The 26,088-nt window shown below is 35.5% G+C and overlaps 1 long non-coding RNA gene across 1 annotated transcript; it reads right to left on the bottom strand.

The window, feature by feature from the left end:
• Window positions 1-581: 581 nt before the first annotated feature.
• LOC135153492 (uncharacterized) lies at window positions 582-24,362 on the bottom strand. Its single transcript, XR_010292866.1, has 14 exons — window positions 24,195-24,362; window positions 23,191-23,338; window positions 20,842-21,001; window positions 19,966-20,133; window positions 18,995-19,154; window positions 17,634-17,800; window positions 16,665-16,821; window positions 15,681-15,828; window positions 13,778-13,933; window positions 10,793-12,388; window positions 9,873-10,032; window positions 6,003-6,162; window positions 4,589-4,748; window positions 582-3,910 (listed from the first exon to the last, which is right to left on the bottom strand). It is a non-coding gene; the product is annotated as an uncharacterized LOC135153492 (long non-coding RNA).
• Window positions 24,363-26,088: the final 1,726 nt, after the last annotated feature.

Below are 26,088 nucleotides of genomic sequence, written 5' to 3'. Positions count from 1 at the left end.
AAATTGATAAATAAAATAATCGATCAATAAACCTATAAGTAAATGAGCAGATGAATAATTTAGTGAATACATGGTAATCATTTTCATCACCTTGTATTTTGATATGGTTGTTCACAAGATAAATGCAGAAGTATAGAACATAAGTAGGCCATATACTGCCCCCGCCCCTCCCTTTGTGCAAAATAAGATAGAAAATGAAGACTTTAATGACGGCAGATTGACCTGGTCGTTAAGTGAGTAAATATTATTTCTTGGCAAAGACATGGATATTTCTTTACGACGTGTAGGAATTCAGTAATGATTTATTTCTGAAATGTTTTATAAATGCATTTAAAAAAAAAATCAGCTTTAAATGAGCAGCGAACTGACAAAAACATTCATTGACTGATATAAGTAGCTAGTTTTTAAATGTAATAAGACTAATCTTTACTCGTACTAAGAGAAACTAGATGGGTTTTTTTTTTAGAGAGAAGTACTTCTGTTGTTACTAAGTTAAATAATTATTACTGTATGTATTTATTCAGAAGTAATTTTTGCATGTTAGCATTTAAAGGGTAATTTCACCCTGAAGATTTTTTTTTGTAAAAATAGCAGATAAATAGGCCTATAATTTAAAATAATGTGAAGATTTGATGAAAATCCGTTAGAATTTTAATTTTGGGATTTGTGACGTCATAAATGAGCAGCTATACCCCATATGTTATGTAATATAAAATTAATGAATTTCATTTTTTAATGGTTCCTGATGACTTATTTTTGTTTTCTTTTCACGACAGGGTGTGAAATGATTTGCCTATTGATATTCAAAAGGTACAGTAAAAAACATTTTCAATTTTCCGACGAAATGACATTTCATTGATTTTTTTTTACCATTCGCTAAGTAGGAATGCTGCTCGCATTTGACGTCACAAATCAAATAATTGAAATTCTAATAACTTTTTAACCCTTCGATGGATTTTTCTCACACCTTCGGCCATATTTAGAACTTCCCTTTTAAGTAGACCAATGATTGTTTTACAATCAGCGTTTACTTAGCTGTCTCGTTTGACTAAAAATGAGATTGCTTTGTTTTTTTTCTCAATTTAAAGTGTGTGTTGGTATATACAAGTGATTAGATATCTATTTCTTATCTATTAATTGTGAGGCAAGAGGACAGCCACTTATTATTTCATGGGGGTCCAATCTTTTTATTACACTTTCTGCCAGTTTCATTATTATTTTTTTATAGACAGGACACTTTGGACAGAAATGGATTTGACAACATGGGAACATCTATTCTCAGTTTGTTGTATGTACATGTAGACAAGTCTTCTTGTACACCCACAAGCATGTTAATCAAGTAATGTCTATTAACAATGAGTACAAAAACACCGAATTCGGAGAAGACATTTTTAGACAGAATTGGCACCTCATTTGGGGTTAAATGTCATTGAAAAAATCAAATTATTTGTAGCTTTTAATAATGAAATTATTTGTAGCTTTGATGGTTTTCAGTTTTTAAATACTGCATTTCAATTATCAATTCTGGGTGGTAAAACAATGCCTTATGATTACTAACGATAAAGATGCGAGGGCTCAAAATTGGGGAAAACAAAATGAGCCAGATTTGGTCACTTTTTAGAAGTAAATGTGTATTTCACTTAGTTTTGTAATGTTCTCATGCAGGTTGCTCTAATATTGTCCAACAGATTGCTATCATAAATTTGAGATTACAGTTTCTTATGATTCACGGATTGATTTTTTTCAAATTATACTCTGATTGTTATACAACCCATAACAAGAATACAATGCTTGTTATGGGTTTTAAACTTTTGATAGATTTGAGAAGTTGAAGACTCTGGTGGTGCAATTAAGGCTGCTAGATCGTGTCTGCTTAAGATTATCAAAAATAAACTTTGTTAAGAATTTATGTATATTTGAAATCCCCAAATCGTCCAGGCAAAATAACGAATTTTTAAAGTTAAGCATCATCATGTATCATCAGAGAAATCGGGCTACCGTATTCTACCTAATATCTGAAGTGCACTAGAAAAATCCGAACGATAAGTATCTCTGCAACAAACATGTTTGCAAATTTAAGTACCGAAGTGTGACATCATAAATTTTCACTTTTTGCATATCAGCGTTTTTGATACCATATTTTGGTATAGCATGATGAAAACCCCACAACCCAAATTTGGTGAGAATCGGTCCATGGGGGCCTCAGATATGGCCTCATGAATATATAATTAGCCCCATTAATACACTGACTAAAATGTTGCCAATTATGTATTCATGAGGTCATATCTAAAGGCCCGCATGTGCCAATTCCAAAAACGCTGAAATGCTAAAAAAAAAAAAATTGTGACGTAATCACTTTGGTACTCTATTACATTATTGGCCTAATTTTTAAATTTATTTTGCCTGGACGATTGGTTATTAAATGATCATATTACACCACCTTTGTGTGACTTGTATTTATTACCCCTCCACCTCTCTCTCTCTCTCTCTCTCTCCCATCTATCACTCTCTGTCTCCTCTCCCTTCCCTCTCTGTCTTTCCCTCATCTACTCCCCCCCCCCCATCTACAGGGGCTTTCACACTTAGTTGTGCAAGCTTTTGATTACACTTTGCGGACAATAGCATTGGTCGTAAACGATAAAACAACTAATTGTGAAAGCCCCTCAATACATCCGGTGAAATTCATGAAATGTATGCTTAAATTAAACCTGATTTAACAATTACTTCAGCAAACAGAATGTAACAAACTTCCGATTATTGATTTCAAACCTTTTGTGATCAATGCAAGAAACATTTGAAAACTTTAAAAACATTGTCCAAAGAAGATTACTTCTCTTTAGCATTGTCAATTCTTGTCTGGTTAAACTGGTATATTTTCCATGCCCTTTTAGTGAATCAATAATTATCAAAAATACAAATTAAATACTTGATTGAAAATAAAATACAAATCAAACGTGTATTCAGTACAATGTCAGAAAATGCTCTTCAAACGAATCTAAAATTACATTTTGTGAAGTTCACCTTTGTAAACTAAGTATGTTGCAAAATGTATTGTTTTACTTGTTGGCAATTAAGAACCTTTTGATACTAATAACTTTATGACCATGGAAAAATAATGGGTTGATTGGTCAAGTATTCAATAGAGTGGATATAGGAATATTGCATAACATAAGTCGACATGGTTGCTTTGGTATGAAAACTCAATTAATTGAAAAGAATGAAAATAATTGCCATCAACATCAATCCATTTTGCAACATTCACCTCCCCCCCTCTCCTCAAAATAATCTGGAATCTGCAAGTCAAAATGTGACATTGTCCTTGAAAGTACTCTATAAGCTGACATTTTGCAATTTAATCACCTATAAAATTGCTCCCCCCCCCTCGAAAATAAAAATGGGGGCTGAATGAATTAAATCCCTCAACCTTTGATGAAATAGAAACTGCACCTAAAAAAGAAAAAAAAATCACAATGACGCACCTCGACCTAAATTTACAATCTATACATTGTACAGTACCCACGATAAAACTAAGAACTGGGGTTTCAAGAACAATGTCACATTTGGCTTGCAAATAAGGGTTCCTTGACATTTGCTCCTGAGACAATTGCTCTTCTGGAGGAAGCTAAACATAACCCTGACCTCTAACCCAATGCTAATCCTACACTGAAGAACCAACACCCATGTTATAACACTAACCCCATTAGGGAAGGAGCAATTGACTCGGAAGCAAATGTCACATGTGTAACTCACCTAAATACCAATAACTGCTCACACCAGACATTCCATGTAGATGATAATATCAAGATTGGTGTCATGTCCTTGTTTCTGGTAGACAAGCTCTCTCATTTCTGCTAGTAGATGGTTCACACAAGATACGGGATGAAGCCATGTTGTACACTGAGTGATATGACTGCAGATGTAAAGGAAAAGAACAAAATATTTTTTAACAACATTCCTTTTCAAAAATCATTCATCGTACCACGAAACATGTAACTTTGAAATGAATTAAAGCTTCCGTTGGGACTAATGCACTGCTGGTAGACTACACATGAACACTTTTCAGAGCAATTTAATTTTTTTAAGGATTCGTACCATTATTTACTATCAACAACACCTCACAAATCTCACCTGATTTTCGTGGTACATGTATCTGGTTTATAGATTTGAATATATGAATATTGCAATAAAATGGATTATTTATGTTTACACACATACATTTCCAAATTTAAGAACAAAATTTCCACAAAATGTTTCCTTCTGAGAAGAGCGTACTTTATGCAGAGGTTGCAACAGAAACATGATATACCCTCAGTGAAATCACCTTGCCTATTCAATTGGTAATTTTTGTTTTGGTAGAAAGGTTCAGGGGCATAGTAAAGAGGCAGTGGGGGCTGTGGGGCAGTTGCAATGGTAGCATTGTGGGTATGGGGGGGGGGGGGTATTTACTAAAAAGGATATAAACCTAAATTAAACAATTCTGTCTCTCTAATTTGATATATATAAATGCATATAAAATTGGATAAAAATTTGATGACAGAGTATTGGCTAAATATTTTATGATACATTTATGTTTTGGATCATAACTCACCTAAATATCAATAACTGCTCACACCAGACATTCCATGTAGATGATGATTTCAAGATTGGTGCCATGTAATTGTCTGTGGTAGACTAGCTCTCTTATTCATGCTGGAAGATGGTTCACACAAGATAGAGGATGTATCCATGCTGTACACTGAGTGATATGACTGCAGATGTAAAATGAAAGAACAAAATATTATTCTAACAAAATTTCCTTTTCAAAAGCATTCATTGTACAATAAAAATGTAAGTATGAAAGTATGAATCATCTTTCCTTTTCCGTCTAATTCACAACAAAAATTGTCTCCACTTGTGTTCAAAGTTGGTAAACTCCATCCAATCTGCCGCCACTCCCATAAGCTACTTTTCCTGCTTTTCCTCTTCATTGAAAATGATGCAGGCATAAATTAATGCAGTAATATATTGGGGAAAAAATGGTTTATCAAATGCGATGAAAATTCATTCCACGTCCTTGGCTTGCACATCCATCTCTGTGCTGTTTCCCACCTTAATTTGACATTTTGAATGTCAAGTCAATACAGTTTCTTAATCATTCATAATGAGGGTTGGGATATGATTCTTAATCATTCAAAATGAGGGTTGGCATATGATTCATAAAAATTATTCCTAAATTTGATGAATCACAGAGAATTCTGCAGTTTGCAGAGTAGAAAAAAATAAAATAATTCCATGCATCATCTCTTTGTCAATTTAACAATTTGTTAACACATCATTGTTGCTTAATATATTATGATACAAAAACTCCATCGTATCTGCCACCACTCCCTATAAGCTTCTTTTCCTGCTTTTCACCTTATTACCGGACAACAAATTTTTAAATTTACTTTTAAAGTTACTCGTTGAAAATGATGCAGGCATAAATTAATGCTGTAATATATTGGAAAAAAATCAAGTGCAATGAAAATTCATTGCACGTCCTTGGCTTGCACATCCATCCCTTGTCCTGTTTTCCCACCTTAATTTGACATTTTGAATGTCAATACAGTTTCTTAATCATTCTAAATGAAGCATGGGATAAATGTCAAAGAAATTTTCCTAAGTTTAAAAATTACAGATGATAATGCAGTTTGCAGAAAAGGGGAAAATTTAATTCCTTGCATCATCTCCTAAATCTTTTTACTAATTTTTCTTCATCATCTTGGAAAATTACTTAAATTAAATCGTTGAAGGTACCAGAAATGAATATAAATTTGGTTAACAATTTGATGAGACATCATGTTTGCTCAATATATTATGAAACATTTATGTTTGGAAACTTCAAAGATTCAATGGTATGTGCAGGAAAGAAAGTCTCCCTGTACACCAATCTACTCATCAGTTTCACAAGGTAAATACATGTATGTTTAATGTTTTAAAAAGTTTAATGTCACATCTTATGCCTCTTTTGGCTCATAACTCACCTAAATACCAATAAGTGCTCAATCCAGACATTCCATGTAGATGATAATATCAAGATTGCTGTCGTGTAATTGTCTGTGGTAGACAAGCTCTCTCATTTCTGCTAGTAGATGGTTCACACAAGATAGGGGATGTAGCCATCTTGTACACTGAAGGAAATGACTGCAGATGTAAAGTAAAAGAACAAAATATTTTTCTAACAACGTTCCTTTTCAATAATCATTCATTGTACCACGAAACATGTAACTTTGAAATGAATTAAAGCTTCCGTTGGGACTAATGCACTGCTGGTATACTACACATAAACACTTTTCAGAGCAATTTAATTTTTTTAAGGATTCGTACCATTATTTACTATCAACAACACCTCACAAATCTCACCTGATTTTCGTGGTACATGTATCTGGTTTATAGATTTGAATATATGAATATTGCAATAAAATGGATTATTTATGTTTACACACATACATTTCCAAATTTAAGAACAAAATTTCCACAAAATGTTTCCTTCTGAGAAGAGCGTACTTTATGCAGAGGTTGCAACAGAAACATGATATACCCTCAGTGAAATCACCTTGCCTATTCAATTGGTAATTTTTGTTTTGGTAGAAAGGTTCAGGGGCATAGTAAAGAGGCAGTGGGGGCTGTGGGGCAGTTGCAATGGTAGCATTGTGGGTATGGGGGGGGGGTATTTTTCTAAAAAGCATAAAAACTAAGCCTGAGTCAAATCGATTTTAAAATTGGAGTTCGATCGATGTCATCGAACACCGGTGCAGATTTTGCAAAATCGGTGCATCGAAAAAAAAAGAAAAAAATATGTCGGCCGGCCGATTTGTTTGGTTCTCACAATCAATCATCAAAATATCAGTAATGTCCAACTTGACTACTACTTACTTGATTTCTATTGCCCCCAAAATGAAACCGATTGTGTAATTATGATGCCTATTCACCATTAATTTGAAGTTTATTTCGATAATATTTCGAGTATTACTCGTCTGCTCGTGCCGAGATAATTAATGCAAGATGAATTCATGAATGGTAGTCATGGCCATCGATCGTGCATGCGCAGTAATCAAACCAGAAAATGGCCGGAAATTGACGCGATCAACGTAAAATAAATCTTGCTTTCATGAACAATATTAACATCATGACCACAGAACATTATTCAATCGTAATATTTAACAATAATTTGCATATGATAATCATTAATATGAATTTAGAGCTTGATGTGAAACGTTTGTATTTCGTTTCAATTTTCAATGGCAGACATCTCATGACGATCGACTTGAATCGAGTGAGTGCACTTGTCTAAAAAAAAATAATTATCACGTCAGGATTCATATTGTCTACATGCAAAAACTCTTTTCAAGATCGTAATATCACCATACAATAACATTTTACATGACAAAACAGAGATAATTGCATTTTATATTTTTTCCCATCAATTTGAAGCTAGTTTGTGCCTAACTTTGGGCTCTGATTTCATGAATGGAAAATATGTCATACGTCATCGAACAAGCATGCGCATTGTGCTTCTTTTCTCGGAGCTCGGAGGAGACGTCCAAAGATGGAATAACAAAACTAGATTTTAATTCGTCATGCGGACGAATTAGGTGGTCTGTCCTTATTCTCGCCATCATGATCACCATTACCATGTTCCAGCAGATCAATATGATCTTCATGATGACAACGGAATGTTCATTATGGATGGAATACTTGTGAAAGACGGGAGATGATAAAGCACTGTGAAAATGGTCTCTTTGATATATGACAATACATGTGATATGAAAAAAGTAATTATAGTCTGTTTTATCTTGCTAAATTTTAACTTTTATACCTTTTAATTATCATAAAGGATCATGTACGAGGTGGTAAAAAAGAAAAAAAAATGAAAACAAAATCATCTTGTTTACCCCAGGACTCGAACCTGCGCCCCCGAGAACGCAAGTCAAGTGCGTTATCCATTGAGCCACGACATTCCCCATAGAGATTACACGTAAGCAAATTTGAGAATTGCAAATCCAATTTTGCAAGCGAAAAACGGGCATGATCCCGGCATCTGATAAAAAAATGGAGGGCACACTTCCGAAAGCTTAGAATCTCAGCTACAACATTTTAAAAGCTCAGAGACAACTGACAAGAAAAGGTGGAGATATAGCTCACGAAATAGAGGAATGTAGAATCTATTTTTGAGAAAAAGTCATGTCCCATAGAGATTACACGCAAAATGAGGAAAAATGACATGCCTCTTTTGATCGCTATTTTACGCCATGTGTTTTTCAAAATGAAAATTCATGGGCATTGAGGAGAATAAGTACATTCTAAACTACAACATATCGAAAATTGGGCGAAAATTGACCAATATTCACGGAGTTAAAGCCTAATTTGCATAATTATTATGACGTCATAACAAGGAAAATGGATATTTTAACTTCCGACGCCATTATGATGACGTCATGATCAAATTGAGGGACAATGGTGACATGAAATCAAATCTACAACTCATACTCTATCGATATATGAAAAAAAAATGGGGGTCAACGCACTATTTAAAGAGCTACAGTGAATTTTTAATAGGCATGTTTTTGCCCATATATGGCATATAGTAAGAGCTCGCGCGCACACGTGCGGCAAACTTTAACGGGTGTTAATTTCGTTATTAATGGTCGTAGAAGGTTGATGAAGGTATCAAATTGCTCAGAATTATATTATCAATGCAATGATATTAAAAAAAACGGCGTTTCTGCGTTGCGTTGAAGGCGTTACGCGCGGAAACGCGCGCGCATACGTGTGCGTGCGCAAATTTTTGAAATGCTTAAAATGACCTGAAACGTACTCTACTTTGGTCAAAAAGTGATTTTGAGCAATTTGAAATTTTGACGCGCGCGTACGCGCACGTCGTGACCTTTACATGACCTTTGATGACATGGACAGTTGACCCTTGACCTGAAGTTAATGTGATGTAAATATGATTAATTTTTGATAATTGATAATGACGATATGATTGATAATGTGATTTCACAAAATGGCGCCTGGATGACGTCACGATGACCTGATGACCTTAAAAATATTATTGTCACGTCTTATGACAATGACCTTTGACTGTGCCAAAATTGAAAGAAATTGACAAAACCGATCTGGAGTTATCCTAGGAACAAAATATTGGCGGAAATAAATAAAAATAAATAAATAATAATAATAATAATAATAATAATAATAATAAAGAAGAAAGAAAATTCTGACAAAACTAATAGGTGATCTGTCGTTGACAGACCACCTAATAATAATAATAATAATAAAGAAGAAAGAAAATTCTGACAAAACTAATAGGTGATCTGTCGTTGACAGACCACCTAATAATAAAGAAGAAAGAAAATTCTGACAAAACTAATAGGTGATCTGTCGTTGACAGACCACCTAATAAATAATGCCAGTATTAATTCTTCCATATGAACATAACATACTTTGCTGACATCGTCAATATTCTTAGTATGACCATAAAATCTTGTTAAATCGTAATAATTTATATGAATTTTGCTCTGTCATCTGCTTGTGCAACGTTCACATGGCCAATGCCAGCGCATACTGTCAGTGCGTAGTGCATGCATAGCGCATTGATGCGATGGATGGGGCAAACAAAAAAAGACTAAATTTTCCCCGCCTTCAATATTCGATGCATCGATGTTTGATCGAATTAAAGCTGTCGAACACCGGTTTTCAAAATAATCGATATGACTCAGGCTTAATAAAAACCTAAATTAAACATTTTCTATCTCTCTAATTTGATATATATTAAATGTATCTAAAATTGGTTAACAATTTGATGACACAGTATATAGTATGATACATTCATGTTTTAGATCATAACTCACCTAAATATCAATAACTGCTCACACCAGACAATCCATGTAGATGATGATTTCAAGATTGGTGTCATGTCCTTGTCAGTGGTAGACTAGCTCTCTTATTCATGCTGGAAGATGGTTCACACAAGATAGGAAATGTGGCCATGTTGTACACTGAGTGATATGACTGCAGATGTAAAGTGAAAGAACAAAATATTATTCTAACAAAATTTTCTTTAAAAAAACATTCATTACACAATCAAACATTTAAGTATGAAAGTATGAATCGTCTTCCCTTTTCCTTCTAATTCACAACAAAAATTGTCTCCACTTGTGTTCAAAGTTGGTAAACTCCATCCAATCTGCCGCCATTCCCATAAGCTACTTTTCCTGCTTTTCATCTTCATTGAAAATGATGCAGGCATAAATTAACGCAGTAATATATTGGGAAAAAAATGGTTTATCAAATGCGATGAAAATTCATTCCACGTCCTTGGCTTGCACATCCATCTCTGTGCTGTTTCCCACCTTAATTTGACATTTTGAATGTCAAGTCAATAGTTTCTTAATCATTCATAATGAGGGTTGGGATATGATTCTTAATCATTCAAAATGAGGGTTGGGATATGATTCATACAAATTATTCCTAAATTTGATGAATCACAGAGAATTCTGCAGTTTGCAGAGTAGAAAAAAATAAAATAATTCCATGCATCATCTCTTTGTCAATTTAACAATTTGTTAACACATCATTCTTGCTAAATATATTATGATACATTCATGTTTGGAAACTTCATAGGTTCAATGCTATGTACAGGAAAGAAGGTCATCTCCATGTACACCGATCTACTACTCTGTTTAAGTTAGATATGATTAATGTGACTAAATGTTTTAAAGAGTTTTTATGTCAAATCCAATGCCTATTTACATGTAGGATCACAACTCACCTAAATACCAATAACTGCTCACACCCGACATTCCATGGAGATGATTTCAAGATTGGTGTCATGTCCTTGTTTCTGGTAGACTAACTCTCTCATTTCTGCTGGAAGATAGTTCACACAAGATAGGGGATCGCTGATGTGGTTTATGGTACACCATGTGGAGTGTTATAAAAACAGTGGAAAGAAGAAGAAAAGGAATTGGATAGGCGAGAAAGTGGAAATTTGAGAGTAGAGTATTCTTTTCTTGAAAGTAGTCCTGAAAAGGACTGTAAACCAGAAGAGATTGATGAGTTGAAGAAACAGCTTGAGTAGTAGGATGAATGAGTTGCTGGCTTGAGTCGGCGAGTAGAAATGATGAGTAGAAGCAGAAGACAGACTTGACGTTTCGGGCAGGTTGACTGTATGTCTTCAGGAGTGAGTGTTCGCTCAGCGTGCGGCGGTACTTGTGGAGTGCGTGCGGACGTGGGGGAAAGCGCTGGGCCGGCGGTCACGGCGGGCTGATGTCATAGGTGACGCTCTGTGCGTGGGTCGGCGGTTTTGGCGGGAAACGAGTGGTGTTGGTATGCGGACGTGGTGCGTAGACGGCGGGAATAGTTGCGGCGCTCTGTGCGTGTTGGTCGGCAGATTCTTTGGGTAGGCTTTGGCTGGAGTGAGTGGGTGGCCTGGTGTACGGATGTGGTGTTGGGTCGTCGGCGGAGGTTATAGCGAGGTGTAGGTGGTGTGTGCGTCGGCGAAGTCGCTGGTTGGGTTGGTGGTACAATTGGACTGTTGTGCTGGGTAGGTGGGCTTGGTAGAGTGATGGTGGACGGTGGGTTGCTTGTGGATTGGTTGGAAGCTGGGTGGAGACGTAGGATTGGGTGCCAGATGCTGTTGATGCGGAGGCCAGGGACTTGAGGTAAAGTGCTGTGTTGATGTATCTCAATGGCTTCCCTAACCCTTCTGGTATTCCAGTGACGGATGTTGGTGATTAAGTGGCTCTTGTCCCAGTCTATGGGGTGATTTTCTTGTTGTGCGTGTTTGACAATGGCAGATCGGTCCCAGCCGCTGCGTCGGTGGTGGGTCTTGTGTTCCTTGAGTCTGGTGTCGAAGTCTTGGCCGGTTTCTCCAATGTAGACTTTGCCACAGTCGCAGGGGATCTTGTAGACGCCTGGTTGCTTGTTGGATGTGTGCTTGTCCTTGTGGGAGTGAAGGATGGAGTGTAGCTTGCAAGAGAATTGGTGTCTGACGAGGATGTTGGCAGAGTGGAGGATACGTTGTAGTTGGTGTGAAGTCTTGCCAATGTAGGGAAGTACTATGGTGGCGATAGGCTTGGTTTTGGATGGGTTTTCGGTGCTGTTGGTGCTGGGTTGGTGGTGGGAAGGTTGAGTGTTGATCCTTCTTCTGGGGTATTGGGTGATGGTGGTGAGTGCGTGGGTGAAATGCTTGAGTTCCTGTTGTAGGTATGCCTTGTCGCTGAGTTGGTGGGCTCATCTGATGAGAGAGTCGGCGACTGATTGGTGTACCGTAAACCACATCAGCGATTGTACATGCCACCATGCAAACCTTCAAACAACAAGATGTATTGAGGGATGAAGCCATGTTGTACACTGAGTGATATGACTGCAGGTGTCAAGTGAAAAAAAAAAAAAATATATTATTCTAACATTACCTTTCATATACATTCATCATCCAATGGAATATGTAATTATGAAAATAGGAACTGTCTTCCCCTTTCTTCCTAATTGATAACAAAAGCGATTTTGTGTCTCGCCCACTGATGAATATAACCAGAAATATCGTGATTTGCGAGGGCATGCAACAGAATTGTATCGAAAAATCATTGTAACATGACTGGGATGGAATAACATTTGTCATAAGAGCCTTGCACGTAAGCTTTGATGTTGACCTGAAAATGACCTTTGACCTTACCATGTGACCTCCGACTGCAGCATTACATGCAAGTCCCCCAAGTCCATCTACCTTACAAGTTTGGTTGAAAAGCGACTTACGGTTGCGGAGTGAGGTGTCATAAGATAGTCTTGCATGTAAACTTTAACGTTGACCTGAAAATGACCTTTGTCATTAGGTTTGTGACGGATGAACGACGGACGGACGCTGGACGGACGACATTTGGATCCCTAAGTCTCGCCTTCACCTCTGGTGGGCAAGACAAAAAATGTCTACACTTGTGCTCAGAATGGGTAAACTGCATCCTTTCTGCCACCACTCCCCATTGGCTACTTCTCCCGCTTTTCACCTCATTAACAGACAACTAATATTAGTTCACTCAGGTTACTCATTTACAAACATGCAGGTATATATCAATTAAATAATGGGACAATTTTTATTTATCAAACGCAATAAAATTTAATTCCATGACTTGCATATTCATCTCTTGTCCTGTATTCCGACCTTAATTTGACATTTTGAATGTCAATATAGTTTCTTAATCATTCACAATGAGGCGCGGGATATGAGTCAAAGAAATCTTTCCTAAATTTGACAAACCACAGAGGATTATGCAGTTTGGAAAAAAAGGGAAACATTCTATCCTTGCATCACCTCTTTGCCAGTTTTTCCACTCTATTTTTCTTCATACAGTTTCGTAATCATTCACAATGAGGCGCGGGTTATGAGTCAAAGAAATCTTTCCTAAATTTGACAAACCACAGAGGATTATGCAGTTTGGAAAAAAGGGGATACAATCTTTCCTTGCATCACCTCTTTGCCAGTTCATAATCTTTGAAAATTATTTAAATTAAACAGATGAAGATGCTAAAAATAAATATGAATTTCGTCAACAATTTGATGACACATCATGTTTGCTAAATATATTATGATACCAGTACATTCATTATTGTAAACTTCAGAGGTTCAACGCTATATGCAGGAAAGGAGGTCTCCCTGTACACCAATCTACTCCTCTGTTTCACATGTTAAATATGTCTAATGTAACTGTTTTAAAGAGTTTTGTGTCAAATCCAATGCCTCTTTTGAATCATAACTCACCAATAACTGTTCACACCAGACATTCCATGTAGATGATGATACCAAGATTGGTGTCATTTCCTTCTCTCTAGTAAATAAGCTCTCTCTCTCTCTTATACTGGAAGATGGTTCACACAAGATAAGGGATGTATCCATGCTGTACACAGAGTGAAATGACTGCAAATGTATAGTGAAAGAACAAAATATTAATTCAACAACATATTTCCTTTACATGAACATTCTTCATACAATAAAACTTGTAAAAACAAAATGAAATAAGGCTTACATTTGGACTAATGCACTGCCGGTATACTACACGGAAGCACTTTTCAGAGCAATTTAAATTTCTCTGAGGATTTGTACCGGTATATATCATCAACAACACCTAACAAATCTCACCTGATTTCTGTGGTATCTAGTTAATAACAGATTTCAATATATGAATATTGCAATATACATGTAATGGATTATGTTTGTTTACACACAAGCATATCCAAATTTAAGAACAAAATTTCCACAAAATGTATCCTTCTGAGAAGAGCCTACTTTAAGCAGATGTCAAAACTGAAATAATATATAACTGAAATCGCCTTGCCTAATCAGTAAGTTTTTTTGGTAGGAAGGTTTCAGGGGCATAGTGAGGAGGCAGTCGGGGCAGTTGCAAAAAGAAAATAAAACATGAAGGGAAAGAAAGATATATATTCAATATAGCAGCAGTGCTGATTTTGAAAACTACTATAACTCGCACAAGATGTTCAGTGATACTTGGTTACTCTTATTTCCACGTTTTATGAACTAGACCAATACATTTATAGAGATATGATGGCAATTCAACAAATACCCCCAACATGGCCAAAGTTCTTTGACCTTACATGACCTTTAACCTTGATCATGTGACCTGAAACTCGCACAGGATATTCAGTGATACTTAATTAGTCTTATGTCCAAGTTTCAAGAGTCAGATCCATCAACTTTCAAAGTTATGATGGTAATTCAACAAATACCCCCATTATGGCCAAAGTTCATTGACCTTTGACCTTGGTCATGTGACCTAAAATGCGCACAGGATGTTCAGTGACACTTGATTACTATTATGTCCAAGTTTCATGAATCAGATCCATAAACTTTCAAAGTTATGATGGTAATTCAACAGATACTCCCAATTCGGCAAAAGTTCATTGACCCTAAATGACCTTTGACCTTGGTCATGTGACGTGAAACCCATGCAGGATGTTCAGTGATACTTGATTAACCTTATGTATAAGTTTCATGAACTAGGTCCATATATTTTCTAAGTTATGATGACATTTCAAAAACTTAACCTTAGGTTAAGATTTTGATGTTGATTCCCCCAACATGGTCTAAGTTCATTGACCCTAAATGACTTTGGACCTTGGTCATGTGACATGAAACTCAAGCAGGATGTTCAGTAATACTTGATTAACCTTATGGCCAAGTTTCATGAACTAGGTCCATATACTTTCTAAGTTATGCTGTCATTTCAAAAACTTAACCTCAGGTTAAGATTTGGTGTTGACGCCCCCGCCAACGCCGTCGGAAAAGCGGCGCCACTCTGGCTGTGCAGGTGAAACAAAAATGGAAAAAATCTTTCCTTGCATCACCTCTTTGCCAGGTTTTCCACTCTAGTTTTCTTCATAATCTTTGAAAAGTATTTAAATTAAAATTGGTGAAGATGCTAAAAATATATACGAATTTGGTTAACAATTTGATGACACATCATGTTTGATAAATATATTACGATACATTCATGTTTGGAAACTTCGGAGGTTCAACGCTATGTGCAGGAAAGGAAGTCTCCCTGTACACCAATCTACTCATCTGTTTCACAAGGTAAATATGTTTAATGTAACTGTTTTAAAGAATTAAATGTCAAATCCAATGCCTCTTTTGGATCATAACTCACCTAAATACCAATAACTGCTCACACCAGACATTCCATGTAGATGATGATATAAAGATTGATGTCATGTCCTTGTTTCTGGAAGACTTCTGCTAGTAGATGGTTCACACAAGATAGGGGATGTAGCCATCTTGTACACTGAGTGATATGACTGCAGATGTAAAGTAAAAGAACAAAATATTTTTCTAACAACGTTCCTTTTCAATAATCATTCATTGTACTATGAAACATGTAACTATGAAATGAATTTATGAAATGAATTAAAGCTTACATTGGGATAAATGCACTGCTGGTAGACTACACATAAACACTTTTCAGAGCAATTTATATATTATCAACAACACCTCACAAATCTCACCTGATTTCTGTGCTATCTAGTTTATAGATTTCAATATATGAATATTGCAATATACACGTAATGGATTGTTTGTTTCCACACATGCATATCCAAATTTAAGAACAAAATTTCAAAAAAAGTTTCCTCCTGAGAAGAGCCTACTTTAAGCAGATGTCACAACTGAAATAATATAAAACTGAAATCACCTTGCATGATCAGTATGTTTTTTTTTGTAGGAAGGTTTCAGGGACATAGTGAGGAGGCAGTTGGGGTAGTTGTGAAAAGAAAGTTAACATGAAGGGAAAGAAAGAGAAATATGAATGCAAAGGAAATAATGGTAGCATCCTGGTTATTTGTTTTTGTTTGTTTTTTGTCAATAGCATAAAAACTTAAATTAAACACTTTCTCTCTCTCTTATTTGATATAAAAATATATCTGAATCTGATTAACAATTGTATGACACATTATTTGCTAAATATATTATGTAACATCCACATTTCCAAACTTCAGAGGTTCAACGTTTTGTGTGAAAAAGAAATTCTTCCATTACACTGATCTACTCCTCTATGTCACAAGTTAGATATGTTTAATGTGACTAATGTTAAAGAGTTTTTTGTCAATTCCAATGCATCTGTTAGTTCATAACTCACCTTAATACCAATAAATTTTTACAGCCGACATTCCATGTAGATGATTTCAAGATTGGTGTCATTTCCTTGACTCTGGTAGACTAGCTCTCTCATTTATACTGGAAGATGGTTCACACAAGATAGGGGATGTAGCCATTCTGCACACTGAGTGATATGACTGCAGATGTAAAGTGAAAGAACAAAATATTATTCTAACAACATTTCCTTTTCAAAAACATTCATCATGAAATCAAACATGTAATAATGAAAGTATGAACCGACTTCCCTTTTCTTTCATATTGATAACAAAAAGTTTCTGCACTTGTAGTCAAAATTGGTAAACACCCTCCTTTCAGCCACCACTCCCCATGGGCTACTTCTGCTTTTCATCTCATTACCAGATTCACTTAAAAAGATGCAGGCTTAAATCAATGCTGAACTATATTGGGGAAAAAATAGTTTATCACATGCAATGAACTTCATTCCACGCCCTTGGCTTTCACATCCATCTTTGTGCTACTTTCCTAGCTAGCTTAATTTGACATTTTGAATGTTAATACAGTTTCTTATAACCATTCAAAATGAGGGGTGGGATACGAGTCATAAAAGTTATTCCTAAATTTGATGAATCACAGAGGATTATGCAGTTTGCAAAAAAGGGGAAAATTCTTTCCTTGCATCACCTCTTTGCCAGGTTTTCCACTCTATTTTTCCTCATAATCTTTGAAAATTATTCAAATTAAAACTGGTGAAGATGCTAGAAATATAAATGACTTTGGTTAACAATTTGATGACACATCATGTTTGATAAATATATTATGATACATTCATGTTTGGAAACTTCAGAGGTTCAACGCTATGTGCGGGAAAGAGTGTCTTCTCCCTGTACACCCATCTACTCCTCTGTTTCACAAGGTAAAAATGTTTAATGTAACTTTTTTTTAAAGAGTTTAATGTCAAATCCAATGCCTCTTTTGGATCATAACTCACCTAAATACCAATAACTGCTCACTCGTGACATTCCATGAAGAAGATGAGATTGCTGTCATGTCCTTGTTTCTGGTACACTTACTCTCTCATTTCTGCTAGTAGATAGTTCACACAAGATATGGGACGTAGCCATGTTGTACACTGAGTGATATGACTGCAGATGTAAACTGAAAGAACAAAATATTTTTCTAACAACGTTCCTTTTCAAAAATCATTCATCGTACTATGAAACATGTAACTATGAAATGAATTAAAGCTTACATTGGGACTAATGCACTGCCGGTATACTACACGGAAGCACTTTTCAGAGCAATTTAAATTTCTCTGAGGATTTGTACCGGTATATATCATCAACAACACCTAACAAATCTCACCTGATTTCTGTGGTATCTAGTTAATAACAGATTTCAATATATGAATATTGCAATATACATGTAATGGATTATGTTTGTTTACACACATGCATATCCAAATTTAAGAACAAAATTTCCACAGAATGTTTCCTTCTGAGAAGAGCCTACTTTAAGCAGATGTCAAAACTGAAATAATATATAACTGAAATCGCCTTGCCTAATCAGTAAGTTTTTTTGGGAGGAAGGTTTCAGGGGCATAGTGAGGAGGCAGTCGGGGCAGTTGCAAAAAGAAAATAAAACATGAAGGGAAAGAAAGAGAAATATGAAAGCAAAGGAAATAATGGTAGCATTCTGGTTATTTGTTGTTGTTTACTTTTTGTCAATAGCATAAAAACTTAGATTAAACACTTTCTCTCTCTCTAATTTGATGTAAAAATGTATCTGAATCTGATTAACAATTGTATGACAGTTTTTATGCTATTCACATTACGCTTTCTAAAACTAGTTTACTGGAAACCGATTCAGGAAGCAAGTTGGGAAGATCGCTTTGCTAGCGTTCCCACTTGATCACATGAAAGTGGTTTCCAAAATCACTTCACATAAAGCGATCATGTCGCTATGGAAACGCTCTCAGCGGGGTGACACTTTTTGCACGAAATTCGAAACTGCAACGTAGGCATTCTTCACCTGTCATGTGGAGTAGCATGCTAAAATGTTAAAAGATCGCTTCCCGAAGAACGGTTCTGTTCTCAATTAATCTAAAACCAGTTTAACAAGGCAAAGCAATCTTGAAAACTACATCGCGAGGTGTTTAGGAAGATCGCTTCCAAGACTGCTTTGACCATTCTCACTACGCGTTAAACTAGTTTCTACTAAACTAGTTTCCAGTAAACTGGTTTAAGGAACGTTGTGAGACTGGTGTCCTCCTTTATGTCACAAGTTAGATATGTTTAATGTGACTAATGTTCAAAGAGTCAAATCCAATGCATCTTTTAGATCATAACTCACCTTAATACCAATAAATATTCACACCCATCATTCCATGTAAATGATAGTATCAAGATAGGTGTCATGTCCTTGTCTGTGGTAGACTAGCTCTCTCATTTTTGTTGGTAGACGTTTCACACAAGATAGGGGATGTAGCCATTCTGTACACCGAGTGATATGACTGCAGATGTAAAGTGAAATAACAAAATATTATTCTAACAACATTTCCTTTTCAAAAACATTCATCGTACAACCAAACATGTAATAATGAAAGTATGAACCGACTTCCCTTTTCTTTCATATTGATAACAAAAAGTTTCTGCACTTGTAGTCAAAATTGGTAAACACCATCCTTTCGGCCACCACTCCCCATGGGCAACTTCTGCTTTTCATGTCATTACCAGACTCACTTAAAAAGATGCAGGCTTAAATCAATGCTGAACTATATTGGGGAAAAAATAGTTTATCACATGCAATGAACTTCATTCCACGCCCTTGGCTTTCACATCCATCTTTGTGCTACTTTCCTAGCTAGCTTAATTTGACATTTTGAATGTTAATACAGTTTCTTATAACCATTCAAAATGAGGGGTGGGATACGAGTCATAAAAGTTATTCCGAAATTTGATGAATCACAGAGGATTGTGCAGTTTGCAAAAAAGGGAAAAATTCTTTCCTTGCATCACCTCTTTGCCAGGTTTTCCACTCTATTTTTCCTCATAATCTTTGAAAATTATTCAAATTAAAACTGGTGAAGATGCTAGAAATATATATGAATTTGGTTAACAATTTGAAGACACATCATGTTTGATAAATATATTATGATACATTCATGTTTGGAAACTTCAGAGGTTCAACGCTATTTGCGGGAAAGAGTGTCTTTTCCCTGTACACCCATCTACTCCTCTGTTTCACAAGGTAAAAATGTTTAATGTAACTTTTTTTAAAGAGTTTAATGTCAAATCCAATGCCTATTTTGAATGATAACCCACCAAAATACCAGTAACTGTTCACACCAGACATTCCAAGTAGATGATGATTTCAAGATTGGTGTCATTTCCTTCTCTCTGGTAGATTATAAGATAAGCTCTCTTGTTTATGCTGGAAGATGGTTCACACAAGATAGATGATGTATCCATGCTGTACACTGAGTGATATAACTGCAAATGTAAAATGAAAGAACAAAATATTATTCTAACAACATATTTCCTTTTCATAAACATTCATCGCACTACAAAACATGTAAAAACAAACTGAATTAAGGCTTATATTGGACTAATGCACTGCTGGTATACTACACCTGAGCACTTTTCAGAGCAATTTAAATTGCTCTGAGGATTTGTACCGGTATATATCATCAACAACACCTCACAAATCTCACCTGATTTCTGTGCTATCTAGTTTATAGATTTCAATATATGAATATTGCAATATACACGTAATAGATTGTTTGTTTCCACACATGCATATCCAAATGTAAGAACAAAATTTCAAAAAAAGTTTCCTCCTGAGAAGAGCCTACTTTAAGCAGATGTCACAACTGAAATAATATAAAACTGAAATCACCTTGCATGATCAGTAAGTTTTTTATGGTAGGAAGGTTTCAGGGACATAGTGAGGAGGCAGTTGGGGTAGTTGCGAAATGAAAGTTAACATGAAGGGAAAGAAAGAGAAATATGAAAGCAAAGGAAATAATGGTAGCATCCTGGTTATTTGTTTTTGTTTGTTTCTACTAAACTAGTTTCCAGTAAACTGGTTTAAGGAACGTTGTGAGACTGGTGTCCTCCTTTATGTCACAAGTTAGATATGTTTAATGTGACTAATGTTCAAAGAGTCAAATCCAATGCATCTTTTAGATCATAACTCACCTTAATACCAATAAATATTCACACCCATCATTCCATGTAAATGATAAAATCAAGATAGGTGTCACGCCCTTGTCTGTGGTAGACTAGCTCTCTTATTTATACTGGAAGATGGTTCACACAAGATAGGGGATGTAGCCATTCTGCACACTGAGTGATATGACTGCAGAGGTAAAGTGAAAGAATATTATTCTAACAACATTTCCTTTTCAGAAACATTCATCATACAATCAAACATGTAATAATGAAAGTATGAACAGACTTCCCTTTCTTTCATATTTATAAAAATCAATTTCTGCACTTGTAGTCAGAATTGGTAAACGGCATCCTTTCGGCCACCACTCCCCATGGGCAACTTCTGCTTTTAATCTCATTACCAGACTCACTTAAAAAGATGCAGGCTTAAATCAATACTGACCTATATTGGGGAAAAATAGTTTATCAAATGCAATGAACTTCATTCAACATCCTTGGCTTTCACATCCATCTCCGTGCTGTTTTCCTAGCTAGCTTAATTTGACACTTTGAATGTTAATACAGTTTCGTAATCATTCAAAATGAAGCGTGGGATATGAGTCAAAGAAACATTTTTCTGAATTTGATAAATCGCAGAGGATTCTAGTTTGAAAAAAAAAATGAAAAATTCTTTCCTTTCATCACCTCTGCCAGTTTTTCCACTCTATTTTTCTTCATAATCTTTGAAAATTATTTAAATTAAAACTGGTGAAGGTGCTATAAACATGAGTTTGGTTAACAATTTGATGGCACATCATTTTTGCTAAACATATTATGATACTTTCATGTTTGGAAACTTCAGAGGTTCAACGCTATGTGCAGGAAAGAATTCTCCTCCCTGTACACCCGTCTACTCCTCTCCTTAAAGGAAAATGAAACCTTTGGACCAAGATAGCTTGTGTGAAAACAGAAAAATCAAAGAAACAGATCAAAGAAAGTTTGAGGAAAGTCGGACAAATAATGAGAAAGTTATGAGCTTATGAATATTGCGATCACTAATGCTATGGAGATCCTCACATTGGCAATGCGACAAAGATGTGTGATGTCACTCTTGAACAACTCTCCCCATTACTTTAGTATATATTTCACTTAAATTGCCTCTTTTATTACATCTATCAGTAGAACATGTATTCTTTCTATAGGAGGGCATGTAATACAGATTTTTACAGAATATATCATGGATAAAGAGTTTGTATCACCATACGAAAAAGCAAAAATACGCATTTTATAGGGTATTTCATAGTCCATCAAAGGGAAAGTTGTTCATGTGTGACATCACACATCCTTTTCGCGTTGCCAATGGAAGATCTCCATAGCATTAGAGATTGCAATATTCAAATGCTCATAACTTTCTCATTATTTGTCCGATTTTTCTCAAACTTTCTTTGTTCTTATTCTTTGATTTTTCTGTTTCGGCACAAGCCTACTTGTTCCAAAAGTTTCATTCCCCTTTAACCCTAATTCTCCCGGGGGGCCATAATGGCCCCCCCCCCCCCGCCCCCCCCCCCTCGACAACTTTCGCGATATATCTGCTGCGCAAAATTTTTTGACCTCGCCGCTCACTGACTTTTTACTTTCAAGTCTCGCGCAAATTTTGAGACCAAATTTGTGACGTCCAGGTACGCGGTTACGACATTACGCAACATTATGTAAGTGCATGTCAGACCCAAAATTGCTCATAAACGTGATTTCATGTACAAATCCAATGCAAATTGTGTATTTAGCAAAAATTCATAAATGTATCAGGGCAATTCCATGTTACTCACGTTACACAATTTAGGCACCTTAACCACTTTGTTCAAAAAGTGTCCTCATACTGATTGGAATAACAAGTAGTGGGTTTATGATTTTTAAAACTGGCATAGAGGTTCACAAATGTAGGTGCTCAGAATTTTTTAAAGTTGAATTAAGAAGACGATTCCAAATATTGAGATATTTACATTAATAGCAAGCTTACAACCCCCTAAACACTAAGAGGTGATTCGCCGCCGCCGTCGGAAAAGCGGCGCCTATAGTCTCACTCTGCTGTGCAGGTGAGACAAAAATTGAAAAAATCTTTCCTTGCATCACCTCTTTGCCAGGTTTTCCACTCTAGTTTTCTTCATAATCTTTGAAAATTATTTAAATTAAAACTGGTGAAGATGCTAAAAATATATATGAATTTGGTTAACAATTTGATGACACATCATGTTTGATAAATATATTATGATACATTCATGTTTGGAAACTTTGGAGGTTTAACGCTATGTGCAGGAAAGGAAGTCTCCCTGTACACCAATCTACTCATCTGTTTCACAAGGTAAATATGTTTAATGCCTCTTTTGGATCATAACTCACCTAAATACCAATAACTGCTCACACCAGACATTCCATGTAGATGATGATATAAAGATTTATGTCATGTCCTTGTTTCTGGTAGACTTCTGCTAGTAGATGGTTCACACAAGATAGGGAATGTAGCCATCTTGTACACTGAGTGATATGACTGCAGATGTAAAGTAAAAGAACAAAATATTTTTCTAACAACATTCCTTTTCAAAAATCATTCATCATACTATGAAACATGTAACTATGAAATTAATTTATGAAATGAATTAAAGCTTACATTGGGATAAATGCACTGCTGGTAGACTACACATAAACACTTTTCAGAGCAATTTATATATTATCAACAACACCTCACAAATCTCACCTGATTTTTGTGGTACATGTATCTGGTTTATAGATTTGAAGATATGAATATTGCAATATACATGTAATGGATTATGCATGTTTACACACATACATTTCCAAATTTAAGAACAAAATTTCCACAAAATGTTTCCTTCTGAGAAGAGCCTACTTAACGCAGATGTCACAACTGAAATAATGTAAAACTGCAATCACTTTGCCAGTAAGTTTTTTTTTTGTAGGAAGGTTTCAGGGACATAGTGAGGAGGCAATTGGGGCAGTTGCGAAAAGAAAGTTAACATGAAGGGAAAGAAAGAGAAATATGAATGCAAAGGAAATAATGGTAGCATCCTGGTTATTTGTTTTTGTTTGTTTTTTTGTCAATAGCATAAAAACTTAAATTGAACACTTTCTCTCTCTCTCTAATTTGATATAAAAATATATCTGAATCTGGTTAACAATTATATGATACATTACTTGCTAAATATATTATGAAACATTTTGCAACTTCAGAGGTTCAACATATTGTGTGAAAAAAAAGAAATACGTTCGAATACAGTACAGTGATCTACCGCTCCACATTGTATATCACAAGTTAGATATAGATGTGTAATGTGACTAATGTTTAAAGAGTTTTATGTCAATCCAATATGTTTTAAATCATAACTCACCTTAATACCAATAAATCTGTACACCCGATATTCCATGTAGATGATGATTTCAAGATTGGTGTCATGTCCTTGACTCTGGTAGACTACATGTAGCTCTCTTATTTATACTGGAAGATGGTTCACACAAAATAGCGGATGTAGCCATTCTGTACACTGAGTGATATGACTGCAGATGTAAAGTGAAAGAATATTATTCTAACAACATTTCCTTTTCAGAAACATTCATCATACAATCAAACATGTAATAATGAAAGTATGAACCGACTTCCCTTTCTTTCATATTTATAAAAAACAATTTCTGCACTTGTAGTCAGAAATGGTTAACGGCATCCTTTCGGCCACCACTCCCCATGGGCAACTTCTGCTTTTAATCTCATTACCAGACTCACTTAAAAAGATGCAGGCTTAAATCAATACTGACCTATATTGGGGAAAAAATAGTTTATCAAATGCAATGAACTTCATTCAACATCCTTGGCTTTCACATCCATCTCCGTGCTGTTTTCCTAGCTAGCTTAATTTGACACTTTGAATGTTAATACAGTTTCGTAATCATTCAAAATGAAGCGTGGGATATGAGTCAAAGAAACATTTTTCTGAATTTGATAAATCGCAGAGGATTCTAGTTTGAAAAAAAAAAATGAAAAATTCTTTCCTTTCATCACCTCTGCCAGTTTTTCCATTCTATTTTTCTTCATAATCTTTGAAAATTATTTAAATTAAAACTGGTGAAGGTGCTATAAACATGAGTTTGGTTAACAATTTGATGGCACATCATTTTTGCTAAACATATTATGATACTTTCATGTTTGGAAACTTCAGAGGTTCAACGCTATGTGCAGGAAAGAATTCTTCTCCCTTTACACCCGTCTACTCCTCTCCTTAAAGGAGAATGAAACCTTTGGACCAAGATAGCTTGTGTGAAAACAGAAAAATCAAAGAAACAGATCAAAGAAGGTTTGAGGAAAGTCGGACAAATAATGAGAAAGTTATGAGCTTTTGAATATTGCGATCACTAATGCTATGGAGATCCTCACATTGGCAATGCGACAAAGATGTGTGATGTCACTCTTGAACAACTCTCCCCATTACTTTAGTATATATTTCACTTAAATTGCCTCTTTTATTACATCTATCAGTAGAACATGTATTCTTTCTATAGGAGGGCATGTAATATAGATTTTTAAAGAATATATCATGGATAAAGAGTTTGTATCACCATACGAAAAAGCAAAAAGACGCATTTTCAGGGTATTTCATAGTCCATCAAAGGGAAAGTTGTTCATGTGTGACATCACACATCCTTGTCGCGTTGCCAATGGAAGATCTCCATAGCATTGGAGATTGCAATATTCAAATGCTCATAACTTTCTCATTATTTGTCCGATTTTTCTCAAACTTTCTTTGTTCTTATTCTTTGATTTTTCTGTTTCGGCACAAGCCTACTTGTTCCAAAGGTTTCATTCCCCTTTAACCCTAATTCTCCCGGGGGGCCATAATGGGCCCCCCCCCCTCAACAACTTTCGCGATATATCTGCTGCGCAAATTTTTTTGACCTCGCCGCTCACTGACTTTTTACTTTCAAGTCTCGCGCAAATTTTGAGACCAAATTTGTGACGTCCGGGTACGCGGTTTCGACATTACGCAACATTATGTAAGTGCATGTCAGACCCAAAATTGCTCATAAACGTGATTTCATGTACAAATCCAATGCAAATTGTGTATTTAGCAAAAATTCATAAATGTATCAGGGCAATTCTATTTTACTCACGTTACACAATTTAGGCACCTTAACCACTTTGTTCAAAAAGTGTCCTCATACTGATTGGAATAACAAGTAGTGGGTTTATGATTTTTATAACTGGCATTGAGGTTCACAAATGTAGGTGCTCAG

Source organism: Lytechinus pictus, chromosome 3 (assembly GCF_037042905.1).
Source record: "Lytechinus pictus isolate F3 Inbred chromosome 3, Lp3.0, whole genome shotgun sequence".
Lineage (NCBI taxonomy): Eukaryota > Metazoa > Echinodermata > Echinoidea > Temnopleuroida > Toxopneustidae > Lytechinus > Lytechinus pictus.
This window is presented reverse-complemented; position numbering and strand designations above follow the sequence as displayed.